The following is a 14,785-nucleotide window of genomic DNA, read 5'->3' as shown; positions in this document are numbered from 1 at the left end:
GAAAGAAAGAAAGAAAGAAAGAAAGAAAGAAAGAAAGAAAGAAAGAACTGTTATAGATATCTCAGGTAACATAAGGGCAGGAATTCTATTATAATTTGATCCCTCACCTATTAAGTTAACTATTAAGTTAATTTTTATTATAGTCTCCAATTTCCATCTCCACCAACAAAGAGTACTAGTTTTAAATGTGCTATTTAAATTATAATTCTACTCACTCATAGATTTACCAATGTCCTAAGTCACTGAAATAAGACACTTTTGTAAAAGCAGTAAACACAATAGCTAATAATACTATAGCTTTTCTTCCCTCTGCCAACTGACCAATGAAGTAACAAAAATAGAGAAAAAAAATTTAAAGGTCTAAAAACAAATTCCAAAACCATATTACAAAACATTTGATAGGAAATGGCCTAGTGAGAAAGGCAAATGGTGACTCACTAACAACCATCATTTAAAAAGAAAAGTGTTGGTGACATTGGGTCTAGCTACCTACACTGCCTGTGTTGCCCAAGCTAGCCGTACATTTCTGAGCTCAAGCAATTTTCCCACCTCGGTCAATGAGTAGCTTGAACTACAGGCTTAAGTATCACATTCAGATACTAACCACCATTTTGAAAGGGAAAGAAGTCCAATAGGAGACACTCATCAACAAATATTTAATGAGTATCTTTTACATCCAAAATAAGGAAATGGCAAAAATGTACCCCCTTTGTCCACTGAACCTACCTTGGGAGAGATGGAAGCTTGAAGGGAAGATCAGACTGGAGCTCTTTAAATGACAGAAGGTTCAGGCTGACATATGAGAAAGAATGAATCCAGAATTCTCAGCTGAGTTCAAACGCCAGGAAGAGCAAGGAATTGCTAGTATCAACCGTCAGGAGAGACATAAAAGGGAAATTATTACTAAAAACAAACAAACCTTTCTGCACTAATGGTTATTTTTCTCTGTCCAGGACTGTATTTTCTTAAGTTATGTCAATGTCAGACAAACAAAACAAAACAAACCCCCTCTAAATTTCACCTCTTCTTCTAATTAAAAAACAGAGAAAAATCTTGTTTTATTTCATCTCAACTACTGATGTCATTAGAAAAGATAAGCAGGAGCTGGTGGACGTAGACCTTTAATCTCAGCACTTGGGAGGCAGACAGATTTCTTTGAGTTTGAGGCTAGTCTGGAGCACACAGTGAGTTTAGGCTGGCCAGAGATATACAGTGGGGCCATCCCTCAAACAAACGTGTGTGTGTGTGTGTGTGTGTGTGTGTGTGTGTGTGTGTGTGTTTGTGTGCGCGCGCGCATAGACAAGACAGAAAGACAATAAACTACAAGAAGCAGAAATAACTGGATAAAGTGATGAGTAGGTGGGAGAAAAGAAAGAAACATGTTATTCTGAGAAACTTCTTTTTCTCTTTCTCTTATCCAGAAGAGACTATAATGAGTTATTACTGTTAAAAAAAGAAAAAAAAAAAATCAAGCAGCACAACACCTCCTACCCCATATCCCCTGACCTTACCTGGGGGCAGGGAGACTTACCCTAGTAGATACCTGAAACTGGAACTACCTAAATCCTGTATATAGTTATTTTCTTACATATATCTATGAGGAAGTTTAACTTACAAAACAGACATAGTAAGAGATTAACAATAATAAAGTAGAATACTGGTTTTTTAGGTTTTTTTTTGTTTGTTTTCTGTTTTTTTTTGTTTGTTTGTTTTTCGAGACATGGTTTCTCTGTATAGTCTTGGCTGTCCTGGAACTCACTCTGTAGACCAGACTGGCCTCGAACTCAGAAATCCACCTGCCTCTGCCTCCCAAGTGCTGGAATTAAAGGCGTGCGCCACCACCGCCCGGCTCAGAATACTGTTATAATAAAGAGTATGTAGTTTCTGTTTATTACCTTGCTGAATTATATTCACAATTCTTCTGGTATGAAGCTTGGTGATATAATGCTCCCAAGCAAGACACTGGCAGAACACTGAGCTACTATACTGCATACTGGGTCATATGGTCTATGAACACCAAGTTGACAATCAATATACCTCCCAAGTGACTAGCAGATTAAGTAGCATAAAACACTATGGGCAGGCTAAGAAATAATTCACATCCCAGGATGTACAGAAATAGACTTTAACACACCACTCAGAGTAGCATGCTATTAAAAAATATGTAAGAACTGGTTACTTCTGAACTTTTCTATTCATTTTCAGACTATCACTGTCTGTTCAAAATGGAAGAGTTCTATTGTTGGCAATCACAGTAAAGAAAAAACAGCTAAGAGAGACAAAGTAGATGAGAAAAAATAATTTTGAGGTTAATAAAAAAAAAAAGACTTAAATTTTTAAAATCATTTTTCTAAAAGCTAGGTAAAATTACCAGTAGGAAGAAAATATAAAACTCAACACATATAGTATTAGCTAGCTGTAAGTGCTATGATATATGGAACATGAAACAGACATTTATAGTTTTCAGAGGAAAAGAGAAACCCAAAAGTTTATTCTATGTCTAGTAAAAACTCCTATGTGAGAAAAAAATTAAGTAGGAAGATCAAGAGACTATATGATAAAATCTACAACATATAAGTAAATGAGCATTACTAATAGTTAGGAATGCAGGAAAAGATTAAAGGAACATATACAATGTCAAATACATAAGAAATTCATGTGGAAAAATTAACTTCTCACTGCAGATATTATAAAGAGAAAATATTAGATGCGGAAAGCAATCAGGCAGTAAATGACAAGAGCACTTAGTCTCTGGCTGACAGTTGGTAACGTCACAAACTGATCCATCTTACACTAAGTCATCAGAAGACTCAGGAATTGCAGCAGGAAGCAGCAGGAGAGCTAAAGCAAAGTGAAATCTGGAGAAAATTGCTTGAGTTTTAGATCTGATCCCTACCTAGTCTGTCACATAGGAAACTTGCTCTTCTCCCACCATGTTAGAAATCTAAAGGTATATTATTTGCAGAGTAAAACAGAAAGTCTAAAGTGAAAGAGGCCATGGTAGGGAGAAAGTGAGCACCACAGCAAAATTAAGAGCATTTCATTAACCATTCACAAACAGACACAAACCTCCCCCTCATCCATTTCCTTTATCCCCTCTAGTATTGCTCCTAGATTAAAACAGTGTTATTTAGCCGGGCGGTGGTGGCGCACGCCTTTAATCCCAGCACTTGGGAGGCAGAGACAGGCGGATTTCTGAGTTCGAGGCCAGCCTGGTCTACAGAGTGAGTTTCAGAACAGCCAGGACTACACAGAGAAACTCTGTCTCGAAAAACCAAAAATAAATAAATAAATAAAAAAAAAAAACAAAAAAAAACAGTGTTATTTAAAACATGATCTGCTGATGGTTCCTGAACCATATCACCAGTCTACCAAAGACTGGTATAAATAGTGGGTGTTTAGGAAAAACCTGTGAACTTGTATCTCCTCTCTTCATGTTTTAAATATCCTCTTCTAATTTTTTTATGGCTTATTTTTACTGTAGTTTAAAAACTACCATTCTACAATAAATTAGGGTTTTAAAAAAATCCTGCTTTTTTCCAGTCAACTTAAGAAGCACTGAGCCAGAATCTGGGGACCGACCAATTCCATACAAAGGTCCCCAGAGTGGGAATCAAATGTTGTGTTTATTAACCCATCTATCAATTCAGACAGAACTTCCCATCAGCTTTCTAATTATTATCAAACAATTTAAGGACTGATTACTAGACATCTGAGGCAATCTCTAAAATTAGCTCAGGATTCAGACCAAATAGAAGGGAAGAAAGTAACTACTAATACAAACATATATATTAATACACTCAAATTTTAAAACATTTTCTAGATAAATAAGCTATAACAAAAGATACTGAAGGACAACAAAAAAAGGCTCTTTGAAAGTAGGAAAATAGAGTAAATAAATACTGGAAACAACGGTATGCTCAGATAATCCTAATTGTGAGGCAGATGGGTGACAAGTTTGAGGCTAGCCTAAGCTACAAAGTGAGACCATGTTAAAATAATAAAACAACCAAAGTATAATAAAATAAACATTCAAAAAAGTAGAAGGGCTAGAAAGCAAATGAGGTAACTTCTCTGACACTAGAGCAAAGCAGGCAAGCTAGGTATGGCTGAACATGTCTGTTATTCCAGCACATTGGAGGCTGAGACAAGACAACTGCTAAATTAGAAGTCAGCCTAGGGTACAGAACAAGACCTGTCTCAAAAAGAAAAAAAGCAAAACTAACCAACCAACCACAACAACCACAACAACAAGAACAACAAAACCCCCAACAACAAAAGGAAAACTGAGTGAGAAGGCTAGAACAGAGTTCTCAACATTGACCAAGAGGAATGCAATAAAAAAGTTAAACCACACAGAGAAGTCACTGAAATAATTTAGGAGAGGGGTTAATAACCAATTTCCATTTGTATCCCTTTGTATCCCCAAGCTGCCTAAAACTGGCACACCTCTGGCTCTGCCTTCCAAGTCCTGGGATTATAGGCACTGAGCCATACCTCCTAGTTTAAAATAATTTTTTAAAGGTTAGAGATGGCTTAGCAGTTAAGAGCACTGAATGTTGTCCTAGAGGAGCAGGGTTCAATTCCCAGCACCCAAATGGCAGCTCATAAACATCTGCAACTCTAGTTCCAGGGGATACAATACTATCTTCTGGTCTCTACTGAGATCACACATGCATCTAGTACACATACATACATGAAGGTAAAATACTCATTCACTCATGGTGGACATACATACAGGTAAAACCGTAAGTTTCTGAATGCACAACAACCAAAACTTAATTTAAAAATCTAGAGTGTAATGAATTTAAGGTGTCTCCATTAGCACTCCCCTTTGTTCCATGGCTTGACCTTCCCAGTCTCGGTTCTGAACACACAACATGCACACTTGTACTAGTACATCCTCAAGCCTCACAATGCCAACAAGTGCTGCCTGAAACATCTCAGGTTAGATTTAACAGCCTTGCGCTACGAACTGCAGTTTTCACTGTACATACAAAGCTTTCTACTTACAGAAATATAATAATTTAATTAGGGAAGACAAAAGCTGGTAATATTTCTCTTATCATTCCTCAGTGTTTAATTAGTATTATCTCTAGATTGCATTGGGTAGAATACTTGATTTCAAAAACTGAATTGCTAACTTAAGTTCCATCAGCAGGTAAAGGCCACTGCTGCACACCTAGAGTTCAATCCCTTGAACACAGAAGATGGAGGAGAGAACTGAGGCCCATCAAGTTGTCCTTTGACCTCTACACACACAGCATATGCACACCAACCCAGCACAAAATAGTAATAATAATAATGGTATTATTAAAAATTGTTATTGTTATTTTAAAAATTATGGAAGTGAATCTTGAGTTGGGATTAGGACAGAATTTGCAATAATTTCTGAAGTAGCAGTCCTAAGTGTACTTCTGCTATTATGTATTTATACAAAGTAGTGTTCTTGGCACTGAGTATTATAGAATCAAAATATTGATCAACCATGAAAAAAATCAGATGCCCCCTGCAGTATAAATTTTCAGCCAAATTGTAATTTTTTATATAAAAACAAACAGAACAGACAAATCTACTATATTAGTATGTAAATTTGTTTTAGCCTTTGCTAAATTATAAAATTATATGTATAGCAGACAACTGTTTTAAAACAAATTTTTATGACTATCAGTAAATAATTTGTATACCTATTTTATAACCCTAGTTATCTACAGTTACATAAAAATTCCTTGGGCAAAGGGGTCATGGGTGGAGAAAATATAAAGAAGCCCAAACTCCATGGAATACTGTTTTTTTGTTTGTTTGCTTGCTTGTTTGTTTGTCTCTCTATCTGAGACAGGGTCTCTCTATATAGTCCTGGCTGTCCTAGAACTCATTACATAGATCAGACTGGCCTCAAACTCATAGTCACCTGTATCTGCCTCCCCAGTGCTGAGATTTAAGGTGTGCACCACCACGCCTGGCAGAATACTGTTCTGATTTTTAGGAGTAATGTAGGGAGGAGAGGGCACCACCACCACCACCACCACATAATCCACAAGTAATCTTAATCTACTCTATCTTCAAAACAGAACTTGTATCCTCACTCTCTTCTTGCTATTCAATGTCATCAGCTTAGTCTAGCCACTATCAGCTCTAACTTGAAGTAACAGTCTTCTTAAGTGGCATCCATGCTTCCCGCTTGTCTACCACATTCTTCTAAACACATTCTCTAAGGTTGGAGAGATGGTTCAGTGGACAGGAGCAATAGTTGCTCTTCCAGAAGACCAGGAGTCAATTCCCAGCACGGATATGGCAGATCACAACAATCTGCAATTTTAGTTCCAGGAGATCTGACATCCTCTTCTGTCCACTATGGGCATGAAACACAAGTGGTACACTGAAACATATATAGGCAAAACACCATGCACATAAAATAGTATTTAAAAAAAAGACAATAAAGTAAAATGCAGTCTCTCTGAGGGAGCTAAATAATCTATCAAGATAAATCACAAAATCTCTTAACTTGAACTTTAAGTCCATTTATGCTGATCTAATAGGATTCTATAATAGCATACTATAAACTGACCAGCTTGTACACAGTTGAAATCTATTTCACATAGTTCCAGAGTCTGGGAAGGCCATGATAAAGTCACTAACATCACTGCTATCTTCCTAGTTCATAAATGGCAGAGAAACAGCAAAGAAACTCCCTAGGGTCTCTTTAATAAAGACACTAATTTCATTCATGAAGAATCTATCTTCATAATCTAATCAATTCCCAAGGCTTGACCTCCTAATGCCATCACACTGGGGAATTAAGATTATTCAGTCCATAACACCTCAGCACTTACATTCTAATCTTTTTGCAGAGACCTGACAAAAAAATAATACCTGAGGCTGGAGAAATGGCTCAGTAGTTAAGAGCACTTGCTGCTCTTCCAGAGACATGAGTTTGGTTCCCAGCACATGTGTTAAGTGACTCACAAGCGCCTGTAAGTCCACCTACAGGGTACCTGACACTTCTGGCCCACAATGGGCACCTGCACTCAAGTGTGCACACACACATGCAGATATGTACACACCTAAACATAATTTAGAACTAGTAGAAAACAAATCTATATTTGTAATTATTAAAAAAGGGAACAGCACCTTACCTTTCCTTCCCTCTTCCCTTTCATTTCATACCATACTTGCCATCTGTAATCATCTTAGCAAGTCACCAGTCTCCTACCTCCTCAACTATTCCTTTCTTAACTCTGCATCACCTCCTCAGCAAGGCCTTCTCATCTATAAATCACCCCCTCCTAAAAAATATATAGCTTTCTATTTTATGCCTTTATTAGACTTTTATGTGTTAGCAATATTTTAACTTTCTGCTAATCTTCTAACTCTACACTACGGCATGAACTAAATAAGGACTGTAACTATGATGCCCTTTGCTGCTCCACCAACATAGTGCTGGGCTTGTAGTTAGCACCAAATCAGTGACAATCTTTTGCTCTAAGTATCAGGAGTACAATAGGGGGAAAGGGACAGATAAAAATCCCTCCCCTTATAGAGCTAATATGCTACTGTTCAAACAATCAAGGACACTGTTATTCTGGTCAAAGGGAGCAAATGCAGATAAAACAATGGGGAAAAGAAAGAACCAGAGTGTTGTAATTTTAAATATACTATCAGGAAACTCTCACTTCATAAGTTCTTATGAATCAGGCAGTGGCGCACACTTTTCATCTCAGCACTTAGGAGGCAGAGGCAGGTGGATTTCTGAATTTGAGGCCAGCCTGGTCTACAAAGTGAGTTCCAGGACAGCCAGGGCTATACAGAGAAACACTGTCTCGAAACTCTCCCCCTCAACAAAAAGTTCTCACGAGGTGTGGGTCAGTGATATTTATTTGTCTAGTATGTTCAGTAAGTCTCAAGAGTTCAATCCTCAGCACTGCCAAAAGAAAGAAGAGTCTTAAGAAGTCAAAGGGAGGAACTGGAACACAGGTGTGGTAGCATTTGCTTGTAGTACCTAGGCCCAAGAAGCAGTGACAGGTAGATTTCTGTGAAGCCAGCCTAGTCTACAAACTAAGTTCTTAGCCAGCCACAAATACACAGTACAACACTGCCTGTAATTAATAAATTAAACAAAAAGAAAGAATGGAGAAGTTGAGAGCTAGCATTCCAAGTAAAGAAATATTAAGTCCCAAGATCCTGAGTGTGCAGTATACCTAACATACTTCATCTATCAGTATTACTGGATCAGAAAGCATGAAGAGAGAAGAAATGCAGAATAGAATCAAAGATTTAACAAGGGGACAGAAATAGGGCCTGAAGATACTAACCAATTTGGTTTTGTTCTGAATGAGACAGGAAACTACTTCAGCAGAGATGGAACATAAGCTGAATTATTTTTTTATTTCTTCCTTGCAAGTGCCTTGGACATGTTAGGCAAGTATACTCCCATTAACCTACATTCCCTAGCCACTGAACTACTTTTAAGAGAGACCATCTGGGTTATTATATAAAAAGTAAAAGGTTTGGGAGAGATATGGAAATTATTCAAGAACCAATTTAAAGGCTATTAAAATTATCCTGCATAACACAATGACCTCGCAGAATCTAGAAGGCACGGTCAGGTTCTGAATTGATTTTGAAGAAAGCATCTATAAGACTTATTGGCCTATCTTCTCTGATATAAAGAAATGTACCAAAAGTAACTAAAACTTCCAACTCTAATAACTAGAACTATGATCTACTGTAAGCGGTAAGTATTCTAATATAAATAAAACGTATGTCAAACATTTACTGAAATTTTTTTTAAAAAGCCGTAGAAATAGCAGGCAAGTGTATCAAATGTCAGTTATAGTCATGCACAAATCAAGATGTCTATGACATTCAAGTGGAATTATGTAGTGAGTGCTCCACAGAGGTCTAGCTACAAGATAAAATTTCAGTTGTCATCAGGATATAACTGAGCTTGTATGTATTGGGGACATAACTGAATCACCAAAGCAGAACAGAGAATGCATGTACAGTAACTATAAGGGATGCCACAGACGCCAGCAGGCGAACAAGTCTGTGAGTGCTTGTGAAACAAAGTGCCCCGTCAAGTTTACCTATGGGCCAAATTTGGCTAATGGCCAGTTTCATAAATTTCACTGAAACACAAGTCCAAGTCACATTTGCTCATCTACATATTGTCTGTGACTACCTTTCATATTCCAATGACAGCTGATAGCAGCAACAGAAGCTATAGGACCTACAAAGACTAAGATATTTACTATCTGTTCATTTGTAAGGGAAGTCTGCAAACCTTATAATTTTAAACTGTTCATCTTCAATTTGAAGGTCAGATCATTTGGCTATGAGAAAAAGATGACATGATCTTAGACAACACCAGCATCTAATAAACAGGTGACACATTAACTTCTGTCCTTCTTTGTACTCCAGATGAAAAACATTTTCTCCTTTTCCTTTCTATTCTTCTTTCTTTCTTTTTTTTTTTTTCTTTTTTGGAGACAGAGGCTTACTGTGTGGCCCTGGCTACCTGAAGCACACTATGTAGATCAGGCTGGCCTGGAACTCAGAGAATCTCCTGACTCCGCCTTCTAAGTGTTGCAATTAAAGGCATGTCCCAGAGTGCTCTTCAAGACATGAATTCTGTAAGTTACCAAATGTTTACTTAAATTTCATTTCTTATCTTGTTTATCTGTTTTGTTATCTACTGCCATATCATTTTTGAACTGGTTGTATCTCTAAGAGAAGTATAGTGTTTGTCTGTTTTTTTCAAAAAGGGTAAGGTAAGAAAAATCAGTAATATTTAAAAAACAGACTAGCATTCCAAGTTAATTATGACTATTTGTTTATTGAGGACCTAGAAACTGAATTTAGAGACTGATACATGCTAGGCAAATACTCTACTACAGAGATATAGCCCTAGCTCAATGACCTTTTCTTTGTTTTAAGTTTTCAAAATGGACACAAGACCTTTACCACACTAGATAACTTCATACCATTTAGGTATACTTTATATGTAATAACAAAACAGCATTAATAACTGTCTATAGAGCTAATACTTATTTTTACCTATTATTACTTCTTGAAATGAGACCCCTATGAAGCCTAAGCTTTCAAACTCAAATATAGTCTATTTTTGTAACACTCACACAATACTAATCTTAGCATCAATTCTGCAAAATGTAATCTAAGTTAGTTTAGTAATTGTGCTGCAAATTCCTATTTACTTTCACTAGTCATGATGTCATGTTTTCTACACAACACATCAAACACAGTTTTGAAAATTCTCTGCATTCATCATTACTTTATGAAAGAACAAAGTACTATGCAAATCTAGCAAGACATCAAACATGCTTTATAAAAAGCAGTTACTCAAGGAAGGAACATAAATGATAACCTGGTATCTGAACTTTGTTGTTCTAATCAATAGTTATCAGACATTAATTTCTAAATAAATAAAAATGTATGCCTTTGTGGAAAAAGACTCTGAAAAGAACGTAATCTATTGGTAAAATTCATGAAAGAACATGGTTATGATTGCCAAGTATTTCAGTATATAATTAATGCATTTAGAAATGAGAATTATAAGGTTTTGTGGCATCTATTTTAAAGATAACAAGATCTATGTAACACAAACAAGGGACAGACATAGTGTGTTGAGTGGAGAGTAAACCATGTTTTGGAATAAGGGTACACGATATTTTCCAATACATTTAAATAGCTCTCCTTATAATATCATGGATTTGTTGGCTGTTTCTGCCATTCATTTTGTCCACATCAAGACACTCAGATACTTATCCAGGAAATCAGTCATAATTCTTTGTGATTCTCCAGTTCCTTTTCTATCTTCAAGTAGATAACCATTAATCATAATGTAAATATATATTGTTTTTCTTTAGGTGCACTGACAAGCACTTGCCAAATTAAAGCATAGACTCTGGCCACTTATTGAGCTTTGGAACCTGTTTTTACCATATTTGTCTTTATTGTTCACTATCCAGAAGCCCTTATTTCTACCTCTATATTTAGTATGACATGTTAAAATCATCTTTGAGCTCTGATAAAACATTAAACTAGTATGAAACCCAAAATTAGATTTTTGCTTACATTAAAATAACAACTTCTAGGGAAATTCCTTTTATTTTAGCCAAAAATAAAACTCTAATGTAACTTTGAAAATTCAGAGATATGTAACCATTCAGTCTATTTAACCCAATATTAAAATCGAAACTTACTACTTAGTAGTCTATCTACTCAAATCATACCTTTCTCCCAGGAGCAAAGGCACACAACTTAATGCTTGGACAATGCCACAACAAGGTACAGTGATCAAAAGATGGTACCTGGAAATGAAAACAAAGGTTTTAAAATTTTGACAGCAAAAGCAAAATGCTTTTATCCTTGTCAATTATACTTCATATTTGTTAGGCATGCTAATTTGTTTTTAAGCTCCTCTGTACTTGTCATAAGCATATCATGGATACCAAGTGATAACATGTCATAACTTGTGTAATACAAAAGTCACAACTCAAAGAATCTGTCTAATACAATAGCATCACTTACTACAATAAAAGAAACACTGGTCTTGCCCTATCCAAATCACAAAAGTAGAACTAGTATTGCATCTGATTCTGAACCACTTATCCGCCCACTACAAAAGCATGTTAACAATAACAATGCTCAATGCTGGTATCAACATCTCAGGAGAATTACCTAGGATGTGAAGCCTACAGGAATTAACAGACTATACATGAGAGCAGACAACAGATAAACATTTCAAATTTTGTAGGAACCTTTTTCTCCTTCTTATAGACAAAAACCTTTTAATTAGAGTACCTGAAGAAATGCAAGTGGAAAATCTTGCACTTAAAAAGCCCCAGAAAAGTAGGAAGAGTGATCATATTAAGTACTCTCTACAGGGCACAATGCTTCAGTGAGAGTAAGACCAAAAACTGCAAAAAGTAGCAAAAGTTCATTAAAAGGGCATTGTAAGGGTTTTTTTTGTTTGTTTGTTTTTTGTTTTTCAACCAAACTATATTTAGACAGAAACTTTCTCATTCAGAATATTTAAAAATACAGCAGCTTTTGGAACTACACTATACTACTTCCAGAAAAGGTATCATAAGATGTGAAAGTGTTATGATAAAAACCCTCCAGTGTTTGTTTACTTGCTATGACCTCACACAAAGTCACTGTATTTGCTATCTTTTTATCCTTTCAAACATCAGACATATGTTCGAATTGGTAATCCTAATTTGGGAAAAACAGCCAGTAAAGAGTAAGGTCTACTATGCTTACCTACCCCATGGAATGCCAATACCCCCAAAGTGTTAATATGAACTGTCCCTTATGAATTTCTAAAGAAAAAATACAGCTTTGTTGAAGGATAATTAACAGATTTGCAGCTATAACTTTAAAAATGTTAGGAATCACCTTAAATGCTCTCTATTCATTTTGACCATATAAACTTTAGAGCACACTCAAATCAGACCTGTTGTGCTGGGGGGAAAAAAGCAATTCAATTATTATTAGTAACATGTGCCTTAAAAAACACTTTCAAATTAATGACGTTCCTACCACGATGTGAGTTGTTTTTACATGACATCCCTGAGATAATCACAGACAGTTCAACATTCTCATGAATTCCTTAAAAACTGCCGCCTCTCCCCATTTTCAAGATTTTTGAAAAAAAAAAAATTTACAAACACTAAATACCCCAAATTTAAACCTAAAGCGAAAACTGACCCTTAACTTGTTTTCTAAACTTTGAAGTTCCATTGGTCTAGATAAAAGTTAAAACACATTACAATATATGCATTCAGACCGAATACTTTTGAGTTACCAAACCCATGTAACTCAAGGGACTACACACTTAACAAAGAGGACACCATATTAAGAACAGATTCAAGATGGACCCTACAAGTGAAAAAAGCTAGTTACAAAGAAATCAATCTACCACTGGGTGTGGTTGGGGGGGTGTCTACAAAGAGGAGCACTTTCTTGCCCAACTCTGAGAGCGCGCAGTGCGTGCGCCAAAGAGCGGGGAGTCTCTGCAAGGAAGAGCCCCCATAGCCATAGACTGGGCCCATCGTAGGGATGCCGTCGAGGAGGGCCAGCGAACCTACAGCTCGAGGGGTGTGGACTGAGGGCTGCCCATCCCGTCTCCACCAGCCGCGGAACCCGACGAGTGATGGCTTCGCGCGCCAAACGCCCCCGCATCGCCCCCAAACGCCGCGCCCGATCCGCCCCTTTCCCCGGAGTTCCGCTGCCCCACGAACGCGCGGAAGTACACTGTCTCCGCGCGCGCCCAAGTCCTAGACTCTGAGACCGTGGGGAGTTCTTACGGACAAACTTACAACAAGCCCAAGCCGAGACGACAATGACCAGCCCTAACAGCTGGCAAGAGCCCCGGGTTAAAAACCACTGACTTCTCTAGAAAACTTTGCGGCAAGTTGGCCGGAAGCGCTGAATGGACGGGACTATTTAACATGAGCTTCCTATCACAAGAGGCGGATCCCTAAGACCATTTAGGGGGAACCCTGGCACCCCGCGAATTCGCCCTTGGTCCCTTGCTGCCTCTCTGTGCGTCCCGACATCCTAACTGGTTTTGGCGGCTCCGCACACAGGGAATACCTGTCGTGGTCCCCATTGCCTGCGAGTCCCAGATGGCGGCCATTACTCCTCCATCCGGGTATTGCCGGAAAGCGGAGCTCCGCGCTGCCGGCAGCGCACGCTGCGGCGGAGGGATCCGCGCTGCACCTGAGGCAAGCGGAAGAGAACGGCGGCCGGAAGGGTCCGCGCCTCAGCCTCACGACAGTAGGCCATGGCGCTGAGTCTACGGCTGGCCTCTCCAGAAGGCGCCTCCCTGCGTCCTGGCTCACCACTCCCCCTCTACTCACCAGCAGCAGGGATCCTACTGCCGGTGGAGGAGCGGGAAAATGGCTACTGTACTTTCCCAAGTAGACACCAGAAGCAGGAATTGGCAAGCCTTGGTTGACAGGAAATGGCCTCAACCCAGAGATTTTTAACCAACCCCCTCTTAGCAAATGGCGTCTTCCCTGTACTTACTCGGATCACGCAGGTTCTGGTATCCCTTGAAGTCCTAGTCGTTGGACGAAGCTGCCACCCAAAGCTGTGGCCCACAAGGGAGCCAACCTTGAGTTCAAAAGCAGCCTCACAGGCTGCAAGGTGAGGGATGGCCTTCCCTCAGCGCGAGACGTCCTCCTCCCGAGGCCTGCAGGTCTCGTCTGAGCGAAGGAAGTCCCCTCCACGAAGAAAACCCTTGCACACGCATCACAGACTCAAAAATGGAATCCTTGCCCCAAAGAAAAGAATCCTCCGCCACACCACACAAGAGTCGTACAAAGTTCAAACGTGGCTCCTGTCTTTCAGAACATTTCAGAAGCCTACTAATCTCACTTGGTAAATAATTATCTTCCTTAAAAGACCAAAAAAAAAAAAAAAAAAAACCCACGCGAAAGCTCTGTGGAACCTGCTGCCATCAAAACAACGAGGCGGAGGGATATAACAAAAAATATTAAAAATCGAAACTGAGAATTTTGGCTTTGACGGTGGGCCGTAGTTTTTTTTTGGGGGGGTTGAGGGGGATAGGGTGGTAGGTAGTAGGGGCTTAACCCAAGTAACCCCTGACGCACAAATTTTTCTTAAAACCAACTTTAAAACCTTTAAGAATTTTCCATTTTCTTAGGATATGCTTTTGAACACATTGACCTGTTGCACACGGACTTTACCCTTTAAAGAAAGAAAGAAAGAAAGAAAGAAAGAAAGAAAGAAAGAA

The 14,785-nt window shown here is 38.3% G+C and overlaps 1 protein-coding gene across 2 annotated transcripts in view; it reads right to left on the bottom strand.

Annotated features, from left to right (window-relative positions):
* Positions 1-13,411, bottom strand: part of Znf518a (zinc finger protein 518A) — a 21,818-nt gene extending 8,407 nt beyond the window's left edge. The window contains exons 1-3 of one of the 2 annotated variants that reach the window (XM_028776050.1): positions 13,344-13,411; positions 11,253-11,330; positions 727-861 (exon numbers count right to left, since the gene is read on the bottom strand). The gene's annotated coding sequence lies outside the window, so the exon portion shown is untranslated. Of the gene's footprint in view, positions 1-726; positions 862-11,252; positions 11,331-13,112; positions 13,153-13,343 lie in introns of those variants that run through there. The other variant, XM_028776060.1, reaches the window with a different exon arrangement.
* Positions 13,412-14,785: the final 1,374 nt, after the last annotated feature.

The sequence above is a fragment of the Grammomys surdaster genome, unplaced genomic scaffold (assembly GCF_004785775.1).
Source record: "Grammomys surdaster isolate TR1022 unplaced genomic scaffold, NIH_TR_1.0 66, whole genome shotgun sequence".
Taxonomy (NCBI): domain Eukaryota; kingdom Metazoa; phylum Chordata; class Mammalia; order Rodentia; family Muridae; genus Grammomys; species Grammomys surdaster.
This window is presented reverse-complemented; position numbering and strand designations above follow the sequence as displayed.